The sequence below is a fragment of the Sapajus apella genome, unplaced genomic scaffold (genome assembly GCF_009761245.1).
Source record: "Sapajus apella isolate SASKATOON/1434 unplaced genomic scaffold, GSC_monkey_1.0 scaffold33, whole genome shotgun sequence".
NCBI classification, from domain to species: Eukaryota; Metazoa; Chordata; class Mammalia; order Primates; family Cebidae; genus Sapajus; species Sapajus apella.
In genome coordinates this window covers 18,986,390-19,012,256 of record NW_022436973.1, presented here as the reverse complement: position 1 = coordinate 19,012,256, position 25,867 = coordinate 18,986,390, and the positions used below count along the sequence as shown (strand labels likewise).

The 25,867-nt window shown below is 35.8% G+C and overlaps 1 pseudogene; it reads left to right on the top strand.

Moving 5' to 3' along the window:
- The window catches only part of LOC116562615, a 62,124-nt pseudogene extending 38,220 nt beyond the window's left edge, over positions 1-23,904 (top strand).
- The last annotated feature ends 1,963 nt before the right edge of the window (positions 23,905-25,867 follow it).

The window sequence follows — 25,867 nt, the reverse complement described above, 5'->3', positions numbered from 1 at the left end:
GTGAATACTGAACGTTTTTTGTTGTTTTTGGCCTTGGTGCAAATTTATCAATATTTTATCATTAGGTGTATTTAAGTGTATGTTTGCGCTGAGATTTTGTATTATGTTAGACATGTTCCTTGCATTCCTAATTTGTTAAGGGTTTCACCATAGATGGATGCTGGATTTTATTTTTTAAAATTCTGGATCTTTTGAAATGATCATGTTTTACACTTACTTCATCAAGATATAGTTCATTGACTGGTTTTTGACTCGTAAAACCCACATTCCCAGAACAAAATCAACTTGATCATAATATATTTTTTGAATTGGGATCTCACAGGATATGAATTTTTAATGTTTTATTTGAATTTTTGAATGCTTATGAGATTGGCTTGAAATTTTCCTTTCTTTAATTTCCTTTGGCAAATTTTGTTATCAAGGTTATTATGGCCTCAAAAGACAGTATCTCTCTTTATTTATTCTCTTAAAGAGTTTGAGTAAAATTCAACCTCTTACTTCCTTAAATATTTATAAAATTTCCTGGTATAAACATCTCACCCTGAAATTTCTTTGTGGTAGTGTTTCAAAATACAGTTTTAAATTTGTAACAGATACAGAAATATTTAGATTTTTAAATTTCTCTTTAGGCAATTTTGTATATTATATTTTTCTAGGTTTTAGTAACTTATAAAACTTTAAATGGATTAAAATAAGACTTTCAATAATGTAGAATCTATAGTAATAGCTCCTTTTTATTTTTGATGTTGGTGATTTATGTATTTTCTCATAATTCTTGTTGAATTCATGTCTTTTCAAAGAAACATTTTTTGTTGTATAATCATTTTCTATTTCATTAATTTTCACCTTTATCTTTATTATATCTTACATTCTATTTTCTCTTTTAATTTGGTATTATTTTAAAGTTTTTAGGATATAAACTGAAATAATTGATTCAAAACCATTTTTCTTTTTAAAGTATATGCAAAAGTCTATAAATTTATTTCAAAACAGAATTAACTGTAACATTTTAATGTTCTGTTTTTAATATAATGTACTTCATATACTTTCTAATTTCCTTTTTAATTCTAGATGTGACTCGTGAAGTTATTAGAAGCATTTTAATTTATTTCCAAAGATATGTATATTTTCTAGCTTTTATTTTCATTGATTTCAAACTTAACACCACTTTCATCACAGAATAATATTTGTCTTATTTTCATCCATGACATTGATTGAGAATTTATATATGGGACAAGATTCCTGTGTGGATTTTTTTAAAAAGAAAAAGAAAAAATATGTTCTGCAACCATTGATAGCAATGTTCTTTACATGCCAATTAGGTTAAGTTTGTTAATCATATTGTTTAACTATTTTTATATTCTTTGTAACTTTTGTGTGCTTTTCTACCAGCTGCTAAGAGAAGTATGCCAAAATCTCTCAAAATAAATTCTGGTTTGCCCATTTTTTTCTTTTATGTTCTGTCATTTTTCTGCTTTATTTTCAGGCTATATACTTAGATACAAGATAAAATTGTTTTATATTCTTGAAGGATCAAACTCTTTTTACACTATAAAACATCGCTTTTATCTTCAACATTTTTCTCTCCGTAAATTTTGTCTGTTAGTATATAGCCACGGCACTTTTAATTTTGGTTTTTAGAATATACATTTTTTTCTTATGTTTTCTTGTAAACCTTCTTATTCTTACATTTAAAGTGAACTTTCTGAGCAATGTATAGCACAGTTGTGCTGTTGTTGTTTTTAAAACCATTCTGATAAATTTGGTTAATTATTTAATCAAATTATATTAAATAGAGCTTTATATATATATATATTCTTTATATCCACCATCTTAGTTTTTATTCTGTTTTTACCCATTTTATAGCCGTGATTTTTTACTACTTTTTTTGCCTATTTTGGATTAATCAAATTTTCTTATTCTCACCATTTTACCATGTTAATTATATATTGTTGAGATAACAACATCCATTCTTGACTAGAGTCTATTAAAATTTATTCCTTTGCTACTTATCAGATGTTTGAGGACTTTAGAACACTTGAACTTTCATTACTTCTTTCTCTCATTTTTGCAAGTTTTTTCAGTTATAAATGTAATTCAAACCCATAAGATATTGTTATTTTTACTTGTACTACCAGTATTCATTTATGCTTATGTATATATTCACTCTTTCCATTGCTTTTCAATCCTTTGTTAATCTCCATGCCTCCATCTAGAATAATTTTCTTCCTAAAAAGCTCCCTTTAACTTGACATTTAATATTTTGTATAGGTGTGCTGATGATAAATAATTTCTAGCATTGAATGGTTTTTAAAAATTAAGAATACTTGTCTATGTGCAGTGGCTCACACCTATAATTCCAACACTTTAGGAGGCTGGGGTAGGAGGATGGCTTGAGCCCAGGAATTTGAGACCAGCCTGGGCAACAAACCAAGATCATGTCTCTACAAAAAAATCAGCATTAGCTAGGATTAGTGGCATGGGCCTGTAGTTATAGCTACTTAGGAGGCAGAAGTGGGAGGATCACTTGAGCCTGGGAGGTTAAAGCCGCAGTGATCTGCGATTTGCCACTGTATTCTAGCCAGGGCCACAGAGAAAGACTCATAGTTTAGAATCCTAAGTTAGCAATTATTTTCCATTATCACTTTGAAGGTTTCTACTATGTTTAATGAATTATTTTATCTAATTTTAACATTATCTTGGTTCTTGGTTTTACACTAATTTTACTATTGCATGCCTACGAGTATTTTTCTTTGTATATTTATCCTGCGTGGAGTTCATAGCGCTTTTTTGAATTGTTGGCTTGATGTTTTTCATTCTGGGGGGAAAATTCTTAGTCAATATGTGTTCATACAATTCTTTTTCATTATCCTTCCCTCTCTTTCTTCTGGGATTTCAGTTGCATGATGTTTTTAAAGGTTCTATATATGTATTATACTCTTTCATGTATTTCATTCTATTTTTTAAATTCTTTAGAGTATTTCTTTTTTACTGCTTATCTTGTCTTGCACAATTTTCTGTTTATCTTCACCTATGTTTATCTGTTGTTAAATGAATTTACTTTAGTAAATGTGTTATTTAATTCTAGAATTTCCACTTATGTTTTTCAAATATTCTAAATATATTTGCAAATTCTCCATTTTGTATTCTATTTTTTTTTTAGAATATTAACTGGTAGTTAGAACTATTGGGGATTTTCCTAATAACTATTTTTTCTTTTGATTTTTGATAACTTTGTCTTGTCTCATGATGTGAAAAATAACTCTTGATTGCAGTCAAGAATTTGTGAATGAAAATCCTTCAGACAGGATTTATGTGTGCCTTTGACAAACAGTTTGGATAGATGTGGTTAACTTAATCTAGTCTGAGACTGGGTGGAGTCAATCTGGGTTTCATCCTTATAATAGTTTGTTAATTTGTGACAGGGATTAATAACTAAATTTTAAGCCTTCAGGGATCTCACCTGAAGGTCTGAGAACCATTCGTTCTCTTTCTCCTTGGCAGATCCTAAATTCTAAATTCTTCTGTTCAGCCCTGGAAGATTGCTTAAAGCACTGATTTGCTTTTCAGTCACTTTGCCACTATTTTCCTCTTGGCTTCTCTGTCCCTGGCTTCTCTCCCTGGTTAGGTTTTTAATGTCTAGGATCAAAGACTAGGTCATAGGTAATAATGTAATCATGAATTATAGATGATATTGTCTCCTAATCTCCAGAAAATTTTCCATTCCTACATTTACCATTTATGACCCTCAAAGCTATCCCTCCTTTGTTCATCCTCTGAAATATCTCTTCATTGTGTTTAGAATTTTGTAAAAAGCCAAATAGAGCCCTAACCATAAATCCTAGTATCTCAATAAAGCACCTGCCAAATTGTTTGTAAGCATTTGATTTGGGCATATTTTAAAAAGACATAATATGCGTTGTTGGTATACCGTATTTGATTAAACCATTTAGTATATCACATCTGTTACCATTTTTCTTCCACACTTGCAAACAAACTCTTGATCTTCAAAGTTGCACTAGATAATAATGCTGTTTCCATATGAACATGCAATCCAGTTTTTAACATTTTGATTTCAGTGCCTTTTTTGAAGACTTTAATATCCTAGGATTGAACAAAATGCCATTGACACTATACTTAAATGCCTGCTCTAGGTTAAAATTAAAGTTTTAGTAATTTGGAAAAAAACACGTGGAAAAATTTTTACCTCAGCAAAGATTGCCAGAGTCCATGCCTGGAGAGTAAGATGGGTTCCTGAGTATAAGATTTGAGTACTTTCTAGTTGATTTTTGTTGCTAATTACTTCCTGTTTGCTCTCCTACAACTCTTCCCGACCCTACTTTTTCCTTATTTGTATCCTGTGGAACTAACTTTTGCAATCATCACTTGGGGTTTCCTGGCTTCCTATCTGTTCAACCAGTGAGTTGCTGGTAGGAGACAGAAGGGTCAGAAAAGAAGGATATCAAGGTATTCCTTCTTTTGCACATTTTCTATCTCAGTTCAGAGGTTCTGGTAACAAAGTGTCTCTTTAAAGAAAGCTTCAAATATTTGTGGGCTCTGGTAACAGCAATTCCTCCCTTTTTCCCTTCAGATGTAAGGGTAGTAACAGTTCCTTGGGTATGCAGATATTTTTGTTGATTTGTTGATTATTGTCCATATCTTAATTAATATTTCTTTTGTGTTAAGCTGTTTGTGTTATCATAAAGAAATATCTGAGGCTGGGTGATTTCTATAGAAAAAAAGGTTTAATTGGCTCATGGTTCTGTAGGCTGTACAAGAAGTACAGTGCTGGCATCTGACTCTGGTGAAGGCTTCAGAAATCTTACAGTCATGGAAGGCAGAGGGAGAGCAGACGATGTCATGTGGCAAGAGTGGAAGAAGCCAAGAATAGAAGGGAAAGGTTCCAGATTCTTTTTAAACAACCAGATCATGTATTAACCAACTGAGAAAGAACCCATTTGTCATGAAGAGGATGGTGCTAAGCCATTCATGAGGGATCTACCCCTATGATCCAGTCACCTCCCACCAGGCTCCAATTCCAACATGGGAATCACATTTCAACATGGCATTTAGAGTAGACAAACATCCAACCTTAGCATTTTGCTCCAGACCCTCTAAATCTTATGTTCCTCTCACTTTTCAAAACACAATAATGCCATTGCACTAGTCCACCAAGTTTCTGCATTAAGTCAAAATCCCAAGTACAAAGTCTCATTTGAAATTAAAGACAAGTTCCTTCCACCTGTGAACCTATAAAATAAAAGCCAAGTTGTTTACTCATAAGATACAAGGGTGATATAAGCTGCCTAGAGAGATTAGCATGACTAAAAGGGAGCCAAGTGCTCATATCCAAGACAATGGGGAAAAGGCCACCACTCCAGAGCACTCAGGCCATAGTGTCCCATAAGCCTCGGGACGCTGCTCCACATCCTCTGAAATATAGAGAGAAGCTGCCAGTGGCAGTACAAGCTGCCTAGAAAGGTTAGCATGATTAAAAGGGAGCCAAGTGTTAATAACCAAAACAATGGGGAGAAGGCTACACTCCAGAGGGCTCAAGCCATAGCCTGAGACACTGTCTCTCTGGAGTGGAATTTATTCCCACTCCAAAAGGGAGGAATTCACCAACAGAAAGTAACAATAAACCCCACACAAGTCTGAAAGCCAGCAGGGAGCTTATTAAATCTCCAGATATCCTCCTTTGATTCCATGTCCCAGATCCAGGGCACACTGTTTTAAGAGGTGGGCTTCCAAGACTTTTAACACCTCTGCCCCTGTGGCTCAGCAGGGTGTGGTTCCTGTGGCTGCTGTCACAAACTGGAGATGAGTGCCTATGGCTTTTCCACACACAAGGTGCCGGGTGCTTGTAGATCTAGCATTCTTGGGCCTAAAAGTCGACTTCCCCTGTAAACAGCTCCACTAGGCAGTGCCCCAGTAGGGACAGTGTGGGGGTTCCAACCCCACATTTTCTCTTGGCATTGCCCTAGCAGGGTATCCCTGTAGGGCCTCTGCCTCTGCTGCAGGCTTCTACTGGGGTACATAGGTTCTCTAATACATCCTCCGAAATCTATGGAGAAGCTGCCAAGCCACCTTCATGTTTGCATTCTGTACACCCACGGGCTTAACACCATGTGAAAGCTGCCAAGGCTATGGCTTGAGGCCTCTGGAGTGGTGGCTTGAGCTGTTCCTGGGGCCTTGTGAGTTGTGTCTATGTCTAGAGCAGCCAGGATTCATGAAACAGTGTCCCAAGGCTTATGGCCTGAGGCTTCTGGAGTGGTGACTCAGGCTGTACCTGGGTTCTTTGAGTGGTGGGTGTATTTTAGAGCAGCTAGGATATGTGAAGCAGTATCACATAGCTTATGGCTTGAGCTCTTGGGAATGGTGGCTTTTTTTCCCCGTTGTCTTGGATATTAGCACTTGGTTCCCTTTTAGTCATGATAAACTCTCTAGCAAGTGGTTATCTCACAGTCTGCTTAAATTCTTTCTCTACCACAGGGACAGCTTACCCATTTTCCAAACATTTATGCTCTGCTTCCCTTTTCAATATAAGTTACGACTTTATTATAAGTGATTCCTTTGATCCCGTATCTGATTGAAGGCTGTTAGAAGCACGATTTCTAAAACTTTACTGCTTAGAAATTTCTTTCACCAGATACCCTAAGTCATCACTCTTAAGTTGAAACTTCCAAAAATTCCTAGGGCATGAACACAATGCAGCCAGATTCTTTTCTAGGGTATAACATGGTGACTTTGACTCCAGTTCCCAGTAGTTCCCATTTCCATTTGAGACCTCATCAGCCTGGCCTGCATTGTCTGTATTTCTATCAGCATCTTGATTACAACCATTTAACAAGTCCCTAATAAATTCCAACTTTCCCTCATCTTCCTATGTTCCTCAGAGCCCTCTAAAGTCTTCCAACCGCTGCCCATTTCCCAGTTCCAAAGCCATTTCCACATTTTCAGGCATCTTTATAGAAATACCTCACTCCTCAGTACCAGTTTTCTGTGTTAGGCTATTTGCATTACTTTAAGGGAACACCTGAGGCGTGGGGATTTATAAAGAAAGGAGGTTTAATTGACTCACTCTTCTGTAGGCTCTAAGGGTAATTGCTTCTGGTGAGGGCCTCAGGAAGCTTGCAATCATAACAGGAGACAAAGTGGGAGTAGGCTTGTTAGATGGTAAGAGCAGGTGCAAGGCAGAGAAAGGGGAAGTCCCAGGCTCTTTTTAAATGAAATCTTGCAATATCTAACTGAGCAAGAGCTCACTTATTACTAAGGGGATGGTGCTAAACCACTCATAAGGGATCTTCTTCTATGATCCAATACCTTACACAAGGCCCCACCTCTAACACTGGAAATCACATTTCAACATGAGATTTGGAGGGGGCACAAATCCAAACAATGTCACTTTTAATTGAAGACTCTTTAAAATACCAGGTGAAAATTGTACAAAAGGATTCCAGACAAAGAGAAGATGAGGACATTCTAGGAAGGAGTATAAACCCTGGGATTTGAACAGTAGGAGCAAATGAGAAAGTAGCATGAGATGTGCTTAAAGGACCTGTCAAGTGTCAAATCATGTAGAGCTTGGTTAGTCAGAATAAGGAGTTTGGATTTAATTTTAAGTGCAGTGGGAGGCCTCTTGTAGGAGACATATGGGTTGGTCAAGGACAAGACTGTAACGGATCACTCTGATGAATGCATCTATTTTTCAGAAACTATGGTGGTTTGGGACATGTTGGAATGGAGACAAGTTGAAAAGACAAATTTTGGAGATAGAACTGACAGCAGTTGAAGATGGAAACTCCCAGGTTTGTTCATTTATTTATTCATTCAGTTGATATATTATGCCATATTAAATGCTCACTTTATGCTAAGTTATTTGTTAAGAGATGGCAATGGATCTTAATGTATTAAACAAATAATTACAGACAATTCTATTATTAACTTGTAATAAATACAAGAAAAATTACAGAGTTTTGTGAGCTTTATAAGAGGAATTTCTAACCACTGTGGTGTTTAGAGACATCCTCAATAACATAGAAACCTTTAAGATGGGGCCTTAAGGATAAGCACATTAAAACATTTTTAAAGTATATTAATTTTGGTTTATGGAAATGAGACATTACATGGTTGAAGCAGATAAATCATGGCTACTGGACTGTATGATATGTGTGACTATTGAGACGTCAGCCATGCCTGCAGCCATGCAGATGTCCTTGTTCCCAGAAACTGATCTAGAGTAGTATTCCTCTCCGCTTAATCTCCATCATCTCCCCATCAAGAAAAACCTGGGAGATGACTCTCTTCTTTATCTGTTACAAAGGAAATAAGCTCTTACTCTACTAGACATGTGGACTAGGTCTACTACTGGCCCCTTTACCCTGTGGCATAGGCTTTTCTTGTCCAGTAGCATTGCTTTTGGGGATTGCTTCTTCAGGGTTATGAGTTTACAACCGTGGGGAGATTAGTTGCCCATGAAGCTCCAGCCTAGCTTTAGGAGAGGAGCTGTAGTTCCAGGTTTTTCTAGAACCTAGCATCTCTGACCTGTAGGTGATAACAGTGTCTGGGGGGTTGGTGGTGATGATTCTTTTTCAAAAGTTTATGTGTATCTCAGGGGAACAATGAATTTATTATTTTTGTTTTTGTTGTTAATATCAGCAGCATCATCTTCATTATCACTTTAAAACAAAACAAGTTCTTTATTATTGAAATAACATGTTTCTAATGACTCTTAACCAAAATGTTATTTGTGTTTTCAAATGTATACATATATGTGTAGGTATGTGCATATGTAAATTACATTTTCTTCTATTTTCCTAGATTACCTTTTTGTTGGTTTAGTAAGGCTGGGTAAAAATGTAGCTTGCATAAGATTCTATTGAAAGTTTAACCTTGAATGAGAATGTTTTCTCAAATTTTAGTTTTCTCTGCCATTCTTCAGAAGCTGGTGGGAAATTCCAGTCCTGTGAGAAATGCTGACATTAATTTCTGTAAAATATCTAGAACAATTAGTGTTGCATAAGCCAGACCCAATTAGTTCTTAGAATCAGAAGTACATCAGAACAGCGGAGGAAGCACAGGGCTTGTATTAAAAGGGAGTTAATGGAATGTTTCCTCTTTTATTCTGGGAGTTTCCAAATAGATAAGATCGCCAGGGCTTCAGGGTCTAGATTGGAACAGAAAGACAGGACATAAATTTATTCTTCTAATCTTTATAACTCATATATCCCAAACTTCCAAACCGAGGTGGCCTTATGTAGAGAAGCATATGAGTCATTGACCCTGTCTGGCCATATGGCTCTTCAGCAGTGGTCTTCTCTACTCCACCCCACGCTACTACAAATCTAAAAAATTTATCTCATGTTGTTGTGCCCCTGAGATAATGATAGAGAATAAACTTAATCAGCCTTGTTTAGAGAGCCTAATTTGTGAAAATTTATGAAAAGACCTTATATTGGCTAAGACTTTATATACAAATACATTCCACTCAAATCACAATTTACCTACTGTACGTATAATGATAGGTATTCTATGTCTAGTTCAAGTTGATTTTCAAACAGATGAGCTTTAATTTTATAGATTTTCTTAACTAACTGCCCTGCTTACTCTTGATTCTTTGTGTAACATAATGGGTAACTTGATCTGTACCTCATATTTTATGGGCATATAATTCATCTCAATTTCAGATGCAGGAGAGTTGTTCCTGCATGACTCCTCAGTGTCCTCTCCACACTCTCAATTAGATGATTATTTAACAGTCAGTTGAATTCCCAGACCAAACCATCAAGGCCTAGATCTTTAATTGCTTAAACTGTTTGCTCTTACATGTAGTTTTTAAACATCCTGCTGGGTCAAGTTTAATTTAAGAAAGATGGCTTTCCTATCTTGTGAACATTTTATAGGATAGAATATAAGCAGTGAGTCAATGACATAACAAAATATTTTAATCTAGTTTTATGTAAATTATGTATTTATTAAATCTCATACATATGTGTATATAAACTCTGTGGAACTAGATTCTTTCTATGGTTAAACACGTTGGGCATTTAGTTTCTTTCAATGCCCAAATCTGCCTTTAATCATTGCTTAAATTGATAAGAGGCAAAATAGGTCTGTGATGTATTAGAGGATTATTGAACACTTTCTGATAAAATACCTGTAGGCTCAATTTTTTTTTGTAATTTGAAAACTTTAACTAAAAAGCTTTTGACAAGGTCTGTGGATTATAGTCCTTAAATGCAGAATAAATCTAGTTATATTGTGTCATTAGTTCTCCATTATAGTGTGTCTACACTAGCTCACAATGTCCGAGATGGACAGTTCTGGGGTTCCATCCATGAGGGCACCATGAAGCTTTGGCACTGGGATTCCTGAGAAGCTGCTTGGGAACACCTGGTTTTCAGCAAACAGTAACAGGAGACTTAAAAAAATAATCTGTGTATTCATGGTATTCATGGGGGCTGGTTCCAGGATCCCTCGAGGATATCAAAATCCATGGATTTGCTCAAGTCCTTTACATAAAATGGTGTAGTGCTTTCATATAACCTATTTACATCCTTCTGTATACTTTTAACAGATCATCTCTAGATTACCTATAATACCTAACACAATGTAAATGCAATGTCAATAATAAACATATCTTATTGTTTAGGAAATAATAACAAGAAAAAAAAGTCCTGTAAATGTTCAAGGCAGACCCAACTGTTCATTTAAAAAAATATTTTTGATCTGTGGTTGGTTGAGTCCACAGATGTGGAACCCAAAGATATGGAGAGTTGACTATAATTGCATTTCTCTGACTTCCATAGTCCCTCGTTTTCATGCCATGAAATATAAAATTCCAAATAACATTTAAGTCCTAGGTACTTTTCAAATGGCATTTTTAAAATACATCTATAAAGAAAATAGTTTTAGTTTCTTCTATAATGTGGTCTGCCCTATTCCTTCCTTTCCTTTTAAAAACGTTACAATTCTTCTTTTGTTTATTCTTAACAAAAAGTCTTTGAAGAATTTTAAAAACTGGTAAAAAAAAATCTGTACCATACCAAATACATAAAAGGGAAGCAGGTTGAAACTATTTTCACATTGACATTGAGAAATAAGACAAATTACGAGTGTCTCTTTTTTAGTACTTGATAAAATAAACCAAAAATAATAAAAGCCAGCAAAATAAAAACTATCAGAAATTAGAAAAGAAAGGGAGTAAACCTAAAACTTTACTCCCTTTTAAAGAGTAATAAACTTTGAAAAAAGGAAGTTCAGAAAGGGAGAAAGGAAAAATACAGAAAGGCTGAAAGACAGACAGACCAACAGAAAAAAAGAGAGGTGGAAAGAGATAGAAAAAGTGGGAGGGGAGGAAATTCTCTTCAATTTATGCAAAGATTTATTTAAGGGATTTTATTGAAATGATATTTACAGTATACTATTTTATAGTAGTTTAATCTGTCAATCCATAGGAAGAAATGTGCAACTTTAACATTCATAACGATTAATTCTGGATGTTGGAATTCTGTGTGTGTATGTCTGTGTGGGTGTGCTTTTGTCTTTTATTACTTTTCTTTTTTGCTTGAATTGATCATGTATAAATTTAATAAAAAATAATGAACATGACAATATTGCAAAATATTATTTCTATTAATGTGCAAAAATTGCAAGCATTCCTGTACACCAATAATAGACAGAGAGTCAAATCATGAGTGAACTCCAATTCACAACTGCTACAAAGAGAATAAAATACCTAGGAGTGCAACTAACAAGAGATGTGAAGGACCTCTTCAAGGAGAACTACAAATCACTGCTCAAGGAAATCAGAGAGGACACAAACAGATGGAAAAACATTCCATGATAATGGTTAGGAAGAATCAATATCATGAAAATGACCATACTGCTCAAAATAATTTATAAAGTCAATGCTATCCCCATCAAGCTACCAATGACTTTCTTTACATAATTGGAAAAAACACCTTATACTTCATATGGAACCAAAAAGAGGCCACATAGCCAAGACAATCCTAAGCAAAAACAGCAAAGCTGGAGGCATCATGCTACCTGACTTCAAATTATATTACAAGGCTACTGTACTCAAAACAGCATGGTACTGGTACCAAAACAGAGATATAGACCAATGGAACAGGACAGAGGCCTCAGAAAGAACACCATGCAACTACAACCATCTGATCTTTGACAAACCTGACAAAAATAAACAATGGGGAAAGGATTCCCTATTTAATAAATGGTGCTGGGAAAACTGGCTAGCCATATGCAGAAAGCTGAAACTGGATCCCGTCCTTATGCCTTATACAAAAATTAACTCTAGATTGATTAAAGATTTAAACATGAGGCCTAACGCCATAAAAATTCTAGAAGAAAACCTAGGCAATACCATTCAGGACATAGGCATGGGCAAGGACTTCATGACTAAAACACCAAAAGCAATGGCAACAAAAGCCGAAATAGACGAATATGGTCTAATTAAATTAAAGAACTTTTGCATAGCAAAGGAAACTATCAACATAGTAAACTGGCAACCAACAGAATGGGAAAAAGTTTTGCAATCTGACAAAGGGCTAATATCCAGAATCTATAGAGAACTTAAATAAATTTACAAGAAAAAAACGAAGAACCCCATCCAAAAGTGGACAAAGGAAACGAACAGACACTTTTCAAAAGAAGACATTTATGCAGCCAACAAACATGAAAAAAGCTCATCATCACTTGTCATTAGAGAAATGCAAATCAAAACCACATTGAGATACCGCCTCATGCCAGTTAGAATAGCGATCATTAAAAAATCAGGTGACAACAGATGCTGGAGAAGATGAGGTGAAATAGGAACGCTTTTACACTGTTGATGGGAGTGCAAATTAATTCAACCATTGTGGAAGACAGTGTGGTGATTCCTTAAGGATCTAGAAATAGAAATACCATTTGATCCAGTGATCCCATTACTGGGTGTATACCCAAACATTATAAATCATTCTACTATAAAGACACATGCACACGTATGTTTATTGGGGCACTGTTCACAATAGCAAAGACTTGGAGCCAACCCAAGTGTCCATCAATGATAGACTGGATAAAGAAAATGTGGCACATATGCACCATGGAATACTATGCAGCCATACAAAAGGATAAGTTCATGTCCTTTGCAGGGACATGGATGAAACTGAAAACCATTCTCAGCAAACTGATACAAAAACAGAAAACCAAATGCTGCATGTTCTCACTCATAAGTGGGTGTTGAACAATGAGAACACACAGACACCTGGAGGGGAACATCACACACTGGTGCTTGGGAGGTGGGTGGCTAGGGAAGGAATGGCAGGTGAGGGGTTAGGGGAGGGATAGCATTAGGAGAAATACCTAATGTAGATGACTGGGCGGTGGATGCAGCAAACCACCACCATGGCACATTTATACCTATGCAACAAACCTGCATTATCTGCATATGTACCCCAGAACTTAAGAGTATAATAAATTTTTTAAAAATATTATTTATATATCTTTTAAAAATTTATATATTTTATGATATATTTATATTTTTTATATTTAAAAATATATAAAATATATATATTTTATGTTGTAGATATACATACATATAAATATATATGAATATGTATTTATATGTATATATATTCATTAATATATAAAATATATAATATATTTATGTTTAAATATATTATATATTTTTATATTTTAAATAGTATTATTTGTTGAAAATTGGTCTGTTTTTCTTTTCTTTTTTTTTTTTATTGCTGCGGAGGTTTTGCTCTGTGGCCCAGACTGGTCTGGAACTCTTCGAATCAAGCAATCCTCCCAGCTAGGCTTTCCAAAGTGCTGAGATTATAGGTGAGAGCCACTGAACCCTGTTTTTTTTTCTGTATTCCACACTATTTACCTTTTTTTGAAACCATGAGTTTGCATATTTGAACAGTACCTCTAAGATGTACAAGAAAATGTTTTACAATTTTTTTATATATAATGTTCTAATCTTTTTTACAATCCATATTCTCTTCTCTGGCAGGATTTTTTCTTTCACCACATCCTCCTATTTCCCTGTGGCTCAAAGACTTATGGCTATAATTTCATGGTGGATAAAATGCCATAGAGAAACCAGTTTGTAAATAAGGAAATGCACATATTCGTAGTTCAAATATATTACTTGCGTATGCATTGTATTTGTTTTCTCAAGTTTTTTAATTTTAAAAATACATAAAGTAAACTTAATTATTCCCTTTACTTCTCTTTTAAGAGTAAGCCCATTTTACTATTATTGTCCAAATGTAGGGCTACAAATTACAAATATCATTACCTCTCATAAGATGAAACACATGGATTTGCTTTATAAAACTATAATAAAAGTAGAAACTGAGGTTTTATTATACTTGATAGGGGATTGTTATTTTTATGATAGAAAGAGTACATATTTAACTGTAACCCAGCTCTTTGGGAAGGGACAATATTTACCCTGGGATGCCATGCATCAGATGAAAATATTACGGTTAGAAGGCTGTAATAGGTAATTTTATGAAGGTGCTGGAAGACTCCCAAAAAGAATTTGGGAAAAGATAAAATAAAGGAGGAACCTAAATATTGTCAAATTAGTTAGCCTCTTATGTGGAAAACAGCCAAATAGGCAGAAATGAAATTGTTTCAAAGATATTTGAACTGAAGTCTCAAAAACATAAGAAGGGAACTTTAATCCTAGGGCCTACTAGACAGACTGTCTTTGCAAACTTGAATAAATATTGCAGTCTTTTAACTATACTTCTTCATTTTCTGAAATGAGAAATATTGAACTTTGTTGCCTCCAGGGTCCTTGAAGTGACTAATTGCCTAATAGTTTCTAAAGGCCTTGGAAAACCAGTGGGCTGAGATTTAACTTACTATGCCATTTTCCTCCTTGATCATTGTATTTCTGTTCATTTCTCTGTAATTCAGTTTCCACTTCATTCTACATTTTTTAACCTACTGATTATGTTTCTTGAGATGTGTTTTGCTGAGAAAAGGGTTGAAATACCCACTGACTAGAACATTAGATAGAACCTCTGATTTCGGATTTATTTCCTAAAACATGACATTTCCTTCTTTTTAAATATTTTCTTTCATTTTTTTTCTTCTTCACTTCTTTCATGAAATATTTCAAAGATACATAAAAATTAATAGAATAATGTATAACTTCCAGTACACATAGCCGTGATACAGATGCCACAAATGGTAATGTTCAGTTGAATTTACTTTAGATATATTTTAAAGATAAATAAAATGTTCTACACAGAGGAAGCTGCAAATGAGACCCTACCCAACTCCACCTGCTTTTCTCTTTCTGTGAGTTGAACATTGTCTTCAAGATGTATATATTCCTCCCAATTAGGTTTTAAAATCAATGTGATATTCTGGAAAGTTTTGAAAGTACACAGAGTATGGATGGAACTGTATATAATTATCTTCAACTTAATTGTTTTTAACTCAAGAACCATGTTTCAAAATTTAACCACAATTGTTTTTAACTCAACAACATTTCAAAATTTAATAAATAATTAAAAAAATTTTTTTTTCCATTTATTTTATTGCATTTTAGGTTTTGGGGTACATGTGAAGAACAGGCAAGATTGTTGCATAGGTACACACGTGGCAGTGTGATTTGCTGCCTTCCTCCCCATCACCTATATCTGGCATCTCTCCCCTTGCTATCTCTCCCCAACTCCCCACCCCCCACTGTCCCTCCCCTATTTCCCCCCAACGGACCCCAGTGTGTAGTGCTCACCTCCCTGTGTCCATGTGTTCTCATTGTTCAACACTCGCCTATGAGTGAGAACATGCGTTGTTTGATCTTCTGCTCTTCTGTCAGTTTGCTGAGAATGATGGTTTCCAGGTTCACCCATGTCCCTACAAAGGACACGAACTCATCGTTTTTGATGGCTGCATAATATTCCATGGTGTATATGTGCCACATTTTCCCTGAAATGCAAATCAAAACAACATTGAGATACCATCTCACGCCAGTTAGAATGGCGATCATTAAAAAATCTGGAGACAACAGATGCTGGAGAGGATGTGGAGAAATAGGAACACTTTTACACTGTTGGTGGGAGTGTAAATTAGTTCAACCATTGTAGAAGACAGTGTGGCGATTCCTCAAGGACCTAGAAATAGAAATTCCATTTGACCCAGCAATCCCATTACTGGATATATATCCAAAGGATTATAAATCATTCTACTATAAGGACACATGCACACGAATGTTCATTGCAGCACTGTTTACAATAGCAAAGACCTGGAACCAACCCAAATGCTCATCGATGAAAGAGTGGACAAATAATTGTTTTAACTCCATTGCATTTCAAAATTTAACCAGCTTGATGTAGGTGGATCTAGTTCATTTGATGTGGGTGTATAGTGTTTCGTTAGCCGTACCTTAATTTATCTTTTTTTTTTTCCATTTTGATGGGCATTTGTGTTGTTCAGGGAAATGTAAATAAAAATCACAGTGTGATACCACCTTACTCCTGCAAGAATGGCCATAATCAAAAAATGAAAAAAACTGTATATGTTGGCGTGGATGTGGTGATCAGGGAACATTTTTACACTGCTGGTGGCAGTGTATACTAGGACAGCCACTATGGGAAACAGTGTGGAGATTCCTTAAAGAACTAAAGGTAGAACTACCATTTGATCCAGCAATCCTACTACTGAGTATCTACCTAGAGGTAAAGAAGTCACTATCTGAAAAAGAGACTTGCACAGGCATCTTTACAGTAGCACAATTCACAATTGCAAAATCATGGAACTAACCTAAATGCCTATCATCAATGAGTGGATAAAGAAACTGTGATATATATATATATATATATATATACACACTCACACACACACACACACACACACACACACATATATATATCACATCATATATATATATATATATCACATCATATATATATATATATATATGTATATATATATGATGGAATACTACTCAGCCATAAAAAGAAATGAATTAACAGCATTTGAAGTGAGCTGGATGAGATTGGAGACTATTATTCTAAGTGAAGTAACTCAGGAATGGAAAACCAAACATCATTATGTTCTCACTGATATGTGAGAGCTAAGCTATGAGGACACAAAGGCATAAGAATACTTCTATGGACTTTGGAGACTTGGGAAGAATGCGAGGAGGGTGAGGGATAAAAGACTACAAATAGAGTGCACTGTATACTACTCAGGTGATGGGCACACCAAAATCACCATAAAGAACTTGCTCATATAACCAAATACCACCTGTACCCAATAAACTATGGAAAAATCAAAAATAAGTTAATTTTTTAAATAAACTAAAAAACGAAGGGGAATAAACCAAGACTCAGAGAAATTCAATGACTTGCTAAAATCTCACAGCTAGGAATCTTTGAAGCCATGTATGCGAGATACTAAAGACTGTTATCTTAGATTCTACATTCTTTTCTTATGATACCCATGAATCAATATTGAATAAGATACTGGAGAGCACAGGCTGGAAGTAATCCCTCCCCCAGAACTCCCGCCTCCAAAAAAGAAACCAACGAGATAGTAATAAGCATTTGTTGTTAGCATTTATAAATTTCTTTAGCATGTATTCTTGCAGGGAAGTTTTTGAGTCACAGGTAATCATGTATTCAACTCCTTGATCTTTTCATATTGTTTCCAGAATGGCCACCAGCTGGTGATAGATTCATTGATCCTCACATCGTCTTCAATTCTTGAGATTATCATGGCTGCCCTGAGAGATATTAAATGTTATCTTATTTTATGTATACATTTTATGAGATACACTTTGCATATTTAAAATTTACCCATTTGAGTATATAGTTTTATGAATTTTGAAAAATGCTTACAATTTGGCCTAATCTATAGAGCTTCCTATTTGACCCTTTACTTTACATCTGTCAAACTTATTTATATATTTTTCATCATTTCACTCGCAATGGTGTATTTGGGGGATTTAGTGAGACAAGTTTGTATTAGATCTTTCATTAACTGTTTTTTTTTTCCTGTTAGTTTTATTTTCAATGACTTAAACTTTGTAGGGGAGAAAAGTTACTTCAGTGGAAAACTGTACATCGTCTAGTTTCTAGATGACAGGCCTCCAAGTTATTTGATCCAGATTCTATGGTAGTTACTTTACAACTTCATGAATTATAGATGATATCGATGCAAATAATTCTGTGTATTGACACACAAACTCTATCCTGTCCTGTAGGAGTTCAGTTGACTGCTCCCCTCCCTACTGTGAAAAATCTATCCCCACTCTTCTGCAGTTATTACAATATTTTCTATCTATAAATGCATCTGTTCTTTGCATTCTTTTTTGAAGTGGTTATAATATTTACTTGTTTCTCTAATGAAATAAACTCTTTGGCATGTATGTATCTTCATATCTGTATGAGAGTCATGGTCTTACTATTTTGGCACTTTATAACTTAGTGGTTTGCACTCTTAGAAATTCTGTTTGTTAAGTTTTTGAATCTGTTTTTTTTCTCCATATTATTTTGTTTTGCTTTTTGAGACAGTCTTGCTCTGTTGCCCAAAATATTTCATATTGCCTTTAACTCTTCCTTCTTGCTATTTCTTCTGCTTGATGCATTCCTTTGCCTTTCCTCTTGGGAATATGATTCCTAATATGATTTTGGAATTTTCATATGCTATTGTCTTTAGCACAGTTTGCTTTTACAGTGGGTGAAAAATTTGTCTGCTATGGGTTGTGGAGGGAAGAAGTCTCAATAAAATAATGTTTAATTTGTTTTGCTAAAGCCTGGGTAGTTTAACTTGTCCTGAGTGAGTTGTAATGCTTGATCTGACTTTGTATTCCAACATGTGAATACAAGGCTGGCCTAGAGCTTCCATTTCTCACAGGGCAACATCATGTTCTTAGGTTGTTTGCATGTTTTCTTATTGTTTCTCTGGCATATCTGTCAAGGTTTATATAAGGTACAAGAAAATGTTTAATATATTGAATTAGATTGTAAGAAGTGAAGAAATTGATTCTAGAAACTATCTGTAGACTAACAAACTCATACTACCCTGGAGCCAGCATCAGTGCTATGGTGGAACCAAGAATTCACTTCTGCCTCCATTGTCACTGCCACCAGCGTCTGTCTACTCCCAGGAAACTAAAGGACAGGCGCTCAACTGCTACTGCAGAAACACCCACAGTTCCATAGGCTTGCTTGCAAAAGTGGTTGAAAATCACCTCAGCTCTTTTCCACCTTGCAATCTTACGTGAGTGCAAGGATTGATGGAAACTGGTTCTTTTTCATATCCTTGGCTGCATGGAAGTCTAGAAAACGTAGTTGATTTTATTTTTGTTCCTGATATGTTTATTTTATTTTGATTGTCTTTCAAAAACCTCCAATTAAGATGAAAATGTAACATAACTTGAGTAATTCAATTAATGGTGACCATACCTAGACTAACAGGAGACACTCCTTTCAAGGGGTAGGTTCTAACTCCCATTTTATGGGCACCAATGGGTACATCATTTTGGTCTTCCAGGAAGCAGATGATAACATGCAGTTAGGAATGTAAAAGATTTACTGAGGAATAACACTTTTAAATGTAAAAGGGAGGAAATGGATTGGGAGATGGTGCCATCAGAGTTCAATACAGGTCTAATAAAGTCTCTGTTAAGCCAACAAGCCCTAGGACAAAGATGGCTCACAAAATAGTCGTATTGTACAGATATGGCCAGACTTTGTATCACAGGCTGACTCTGTCATTGGTCAGGGCTACCCCTATGATGACATAAAGCTGAGGAGAACCTGATGAAGTAATGACACCCCTTGAAGCTGGGCAATACACTCTTCCTTAAAGGGAGATCTTGAGAGTGCATCTCTGTGTGCTGCAGAGGTCACTTGTGCTGTCACTAGGTTTGTATGAAAAACATTGCTCCACCCACTAGGACCTCCCTCTGCTCTTATACTCAAATATACTGCCACAGGATCACTCGTATTTACTTTCTTAATTGTCTTTTCATTCCGGGCACAGGTGAATGGTCTTTTCTTTCTTTCAAGCTTGACTACATTATTATAATTTCTAAGTATTAACAGGAGGAGGACAACTGTGTCTAGTCATCAGTTTGCCTTTTTCATTGACTCAATTTATTTACCTCTAAAAGCATCACTTCAGAGAGATTAATGAGGGTCAGTGAGCACAGCTGAAGCAGCTATGATTATACCACTGAGACAATGAGTAAAAGTGATCCGGTACTGGTCTCAAATTAACTTGAAAATGCGTGAGGATGTGGTGACGAATGGCTGACTATTGCTCTGTTTTTAGTGGAGTCACCTGACAAATACCTATCTTTTATTGAGAATGTTACCAATCCCTATGCTAGAAGATGGAGGCAAATAAAAAAAATAGAAATTAATTGTCTCTATATTCAAGATACTCTGAGTCTAGCTGAGAATGGGCACAAGAAATAGAAATAATTCCATGTGAATATATATGGCTTGAACATTTCCTATTCTAAGTATTAATTGTAGACCACCAGCATCAGCCATATTACAAGCTGATAAGAAATGCAAATTCTCACACCCCACTCTAAACCTACTGCATCATAATCTGCACTTGAATAAGATATTCAGGTAATTCCATATGTACTTTAAAGTTTGAGAAGCACTAACTTACACAAAAATGCCATTGTTGGTTGACTTTGGAGAAAGAAACAGAATAGGAAGGGAGGGACAGAGGACCCTCAAATAGTTGGCTTGAAATCTCACCTTTAAGGAAGGAGAGAATTTGAATAAATAGAGTTACAAGCTTTTGGGAACAAAATATAGCCATCTGCTTTTAAAATTTGTTGAAGAAATCTCCAGTATTAACCCAAGAATCCACTGTGTTATTTTCCTTAGTAAGCTTTTATGGCACATCTAATTAAAGCTAATTTAACTTGATATTGACATTTATGTTTCGTGCCTTCTGTGCTGCGGGGTTTTGATGAAACACCATAATTTTTCTGATAATTCATTAACTAGGACTAAAATGGTCTGAGTTTATAATGAGTTTCACTACTAAATAAAGATTGCCATAGCAAGGTGCTTTATGGCCAAACTATTTTTATTTCTAAAGTGTGGCTTTAATAAATTCTATTGCTCGTATTCCTCTAGATTATCGAAAAGCAGGCATTTTTACAAAATGTGTTCTTCCTACAGCATTTTGTGAATGCCTTTCCCCTGCTTCTTGTCTTCCGTCTTCTGTGGATTGGAAACTGTGTAAGGCCACAAAGCAGGTCCACATGTTCTGAAATGGTGGTGATGGGGACTTTGGCTATAAGTTAAAATGTTCTCTTTAATTCCACTCACATTATTAAGACAGGTAAATTATATTTTCATGAAATGTTTCCATGTTTGAAAACCTCTACTATATATGATGTAATTTCAGAGAGTCTCTCTGTAGCTGCCATTCTTGTATTTCTAATTCCAGATCACAGAGCGAAGTGCAAGCCTTGAACTGACACTACTAATTCAGAGTCTTGGTATCATAGAGAGAAGAAAAACATTTTTAACTATGACTTTGAGGTAATTAAAAAAATTATCCCTAGGGATTCTTATTCTTATACCTTGAGTTAGAAGTCATAATAGTGTTACTGGAGAAGGAGGTATGAAGAAGAATTTCAGTTACAAAAAGTGTAGTTTGAGCTTAATGCATTAAGAATGGGAACATTTGCTAAATTCCAGCTTATTTGTTTAAGTGGTTTCCATTTCCCTTTCTTATGCCTTCAGTTTCCTAATTTATGGGCAAGTTTAGATATTCAGTAATACTTTTAAAAAGGTAAGCAGTAGTGCTGTGATTTGATGTGTCACCTGCAAGATTCAGGTATTGAGATGGTATTTTTTTTTTCTTTTAACTCACTTGCATTTGTTACAACTTTAAGCAGGATGTGACTCAAGCACTACATTTCCATCCACAAGACTGGCTCTGACTTATTTTTGAACAGCTTTATGATATGCTTAGTAGGCTTATAACTTTGCTCCTCCAAGCAATACTTTTCTTTGGAAAACAAGCCCTGTGGAGAGTTTCATCAAGTTGCTTCAGTTTAACCTATTTCTAGAGGACTGGTCCATGCAGAATTGGCAACTACAGGCAATGAAAAGTTCAAAGAGTAGATCCTACAAGATGTAACAAACGCTTTTCTTCTAAACATCAAAGTATAGCTCAGGAACACGTTAATAACAAGATTTGGTCTACTAAGGAATCCAGCTTGATAGCTAAACACTTTAGACCACAAAGTTAACATCATGTTACATACATCTTCCAACACACGTTACTTCAATCTGTTAAAATAAGCTGTGTGAAATGAAAAGAGCATGATTAGCTCTGCTTTAGTGCCTAAGGTATCACAGCATCACTTAGAAGTAGACAGAAATCGCTGGGCGCGGTGGCTCAAGCCTGTAATCCCAGCACTTTGGGAGGCCGAGGCGGGTAGATCACGAGGTCAAGAGATCAAGACCATCCTGGTCAACATGGTGAAACCCCGTCTCTACTAAAAATACAAAACATTAGCTGGGCATGGTGGCGCGTGCCTATAATCCCAGCTACTCAGGAGGTTGAGGCAGGAGAATTGCCTGAACCCAGGAGGCGGAGGTTGCGGTGAGCCGAGATCGCGCCATTGCACTCCAGCCTGGGTAACAAGAGTGAAACTCCGTCTCAAAAAAAAAAAAAAAAAAAAAAAGAAGTAGACAGAAATCTTGTCTTCCCTTAAAATAGTTTTTAATGCCTGACAAACAGACTTTTTTTTTTTTTTTTTGAGACAGAGTTTAACTGTCACCCAGGCTGTAGTGCAGTGGCGCAATCTCGGCTCACTGCAATCTCCACCTCCTGGGTTCAAGCAATTTTCCTGCCTCAGCCTCCAAAGTAGCTGGGGCGACAGGCATGCAACACCACACGCAGCTAATTTTTTTGTATTTTTAGTAGAGACGGGGTTTCACCATGTTGGCCAGGATTGTCTCGATCCCCTGACCTCATGATCCACCCACCTTGGCCTCCCAAAGTGCTGGGATTAACAGGAAACTTTTTTATCTTAACAAAAATAAAGAAAAATATCCTTGAAAATGTATTATCAAAGGAATTGTAGAGTATTCAACAGGTAAGTCACCCCTCAGCTGGAGCTTAATTTACTTCTTCCACACTTGATGTGTCGTCATCTTCCCAGAAACGTACCTATTACATCACAGCTGAGATCAAGGACCAGGTAGCTAACAAAGCCTTTGTGGAACATCTTTGGAAGCATGTCTTAGAAGTGATCTATATGATCGAGCCCATTGATGAATACTGTGTTCAACAGCTGAAGAAATTTGAGGAGAAGACTTTAATATTAGTCACCAAAGAGAGCTTGGAACTTACAGAGGATGAAGAAGAGGAAAAGAAAAAGGAAGAGAAAAAAGCAAAGTTTGAGAACCTCTGCAAAATCATGAAAGACATATTGGAGAAAAAAATGGAAAAGGTGGTTGTGTCAAACTGATTGGTGAGGCCTCCATGCTGTATTGTCACAAGCACGAGTGGCTGGACAGCAAACATGGAGAGAATCATGAAAGCTCAAGTCCTAGGAGACAACTCAACAATGGGCTACATAGCAGCAAAGAACACCTGGAGATAAACCCTGACCATTCCATTACTGAGACCTTAAGGCAAAAGGCAGAAGCTGATAAGAATGACAAGTCTGTGAAAGATCTGGTCATCTTGCTTTAAGAAACTGTGCTCCCATCTTCCAGCTTCACTCTGGAACATCCCTAGACACTGGTTAACAGAATCTACAGGATGATCAAACTTGGTCTGGGTATTGATGAAAATGACCCTACTACTGATAATACCATTGCAGCTGTAACTGAAGAAATGCCACCCCTCGAAGGAGATGGTATTAAGTGGTGATTAAACCATAAGGGCTCCTCCCTCATGAATGGGATTAAGGCCCTTATCAAAGAGGTTTTTCTTAGTATTTATCTCTTTTCAACCTCCTTCCATGTGAGGACACAGTCTTCCTCCCCTCCAGAGGATGCAGACATTACCAGACAACCAAACCTGTTGGCACCTTGATTTTGGACTTCCCACCTCCAGAACTGTGATGAAACAGAGTTCCGTTCCTTATAAATTACGCTATCTCAGGTATTTGGTTATAGCAGCACAACTGGACTAAGACAAGTAGGTCAGCCAATTTCATAAATAAATAGGTTTCATTTTATTTAAGAACTTCTTTGAGATACAGGTCACATTTCATAAAATTCACTCATTTAAAATATATATTTCAGAGATCTATTTAGTATAGAGTTGTCCCTGTGTGTCTACTGGGGATCGGTTCCAGGAACCCTTGCAAATACCCAAATCCCAGGATTCTCAAGTCTCTTAGTAATTGCCTATAATTATGCAATTATATGAAATAGTAATTGCATATAATTTACACATATCCTCTCATATAATTTAAATCATCTCTTCCTTATTTATAATACTTACTACAATGTAAATGCTACGTAAAGTAGTTGCTATACCCTATTTTAATTTTTATTGTTATGTTGTTATTGTTTTATTTTCAACTATTTTTGATATACAGTTGGGCCTTACCTGTGAATGTGGAATTCATACATATGAAATGACAGCTGTATTTAGCATATTGGTCACACATCTGCCATTGCAATCAATTCTGGAATACTTTCATCACCCCAAAAAGAAACCCTGTGCCAATTAGCAGTCAGTTACACATTCTCTTTCCCCAAATCCCTGACAAATACTAGTCTACTGTCTGTCTTTGTGAATTTGCCTATTCTATATATTTCATATAAATAGAATGGCAAAATGTGTAACCTTCTGTGACTACCTTTTTACATTTGGCATCATTTAAAGGTGTGTCTATCAGTACTTGATTCCTTTTTATTGCCAAACGCTATTCCATTCAATCGTTATAACACAGTTTATCCATTTATCATTTTATGGAAATTTAAATTGTTTCTGCTTTGTGGTTATGTATAATCCTGCTATAAACATTGCTTTTAAATTGTTTGTGTAGTCATATGTTTCCATTTCTCTTGGGTATATACCTAGGAATGATATTGCTGGATCATAGGTTACATCTGCTTAATGTTTTCTCAGGAAGTGCCAAACTGTTTTCCAAAGTTACTGCAGCATTTTGCATTCACACCAGCAAAGTATGAGGATTACAATGTCTCCACGTTCTCTTCAATAGGTTTATTGTCTTTAGTTTTTGTTACAGCCATCCTAGTGAGTATAAAATGGTGTCTCACTGTGGTTTTAGCTTGCATTGTTCTTGATGACTAATGATACTGAGCATCTTTTCATGTTCTTATTGGCCATTTCTATATATACTTTGTAAAATGTCTACTGAAATTCTTTGTTCATTTGTAAATTGGGTTTTTGCTTTGGTTGTTGAGTTATGAAGGACCATTATCTCTTCTGTCTAGTAGAACCTTATGAGATATTCAATTTGCAAATTTTCTGTGAGTAGTCTTTTCACTTTTTGATACTATTATTTAAAACATCAGAGTTTTACATTTTGAATTCCAATTAACCTATTTTTTTTTCCCTTTGGTCCTTGTGCTTTAGGTGTCATATCTAAGAAACCATTGCCTAATCCAAAGTCAGAAACATTTGTATTCATTGTTTCATTTAAGAGTTTTAAAGTGTTATGGAGCCAGGCACAGGGCTAATGCCTGTAATCCTAGCACTTTGGGAGGCTGTGGTGGGACAATTGCCTGAATCCAGGAGTTCAAGACCAGCAAGGGCAAGACTTTGCAGAGGTACAGTTATGGCTCACTGCAGCCTTGATATTCCAAGCTCAGGCAGTCCTCCCACCTCAGCCTCCCAAGTGCTGGGACTACAGTCA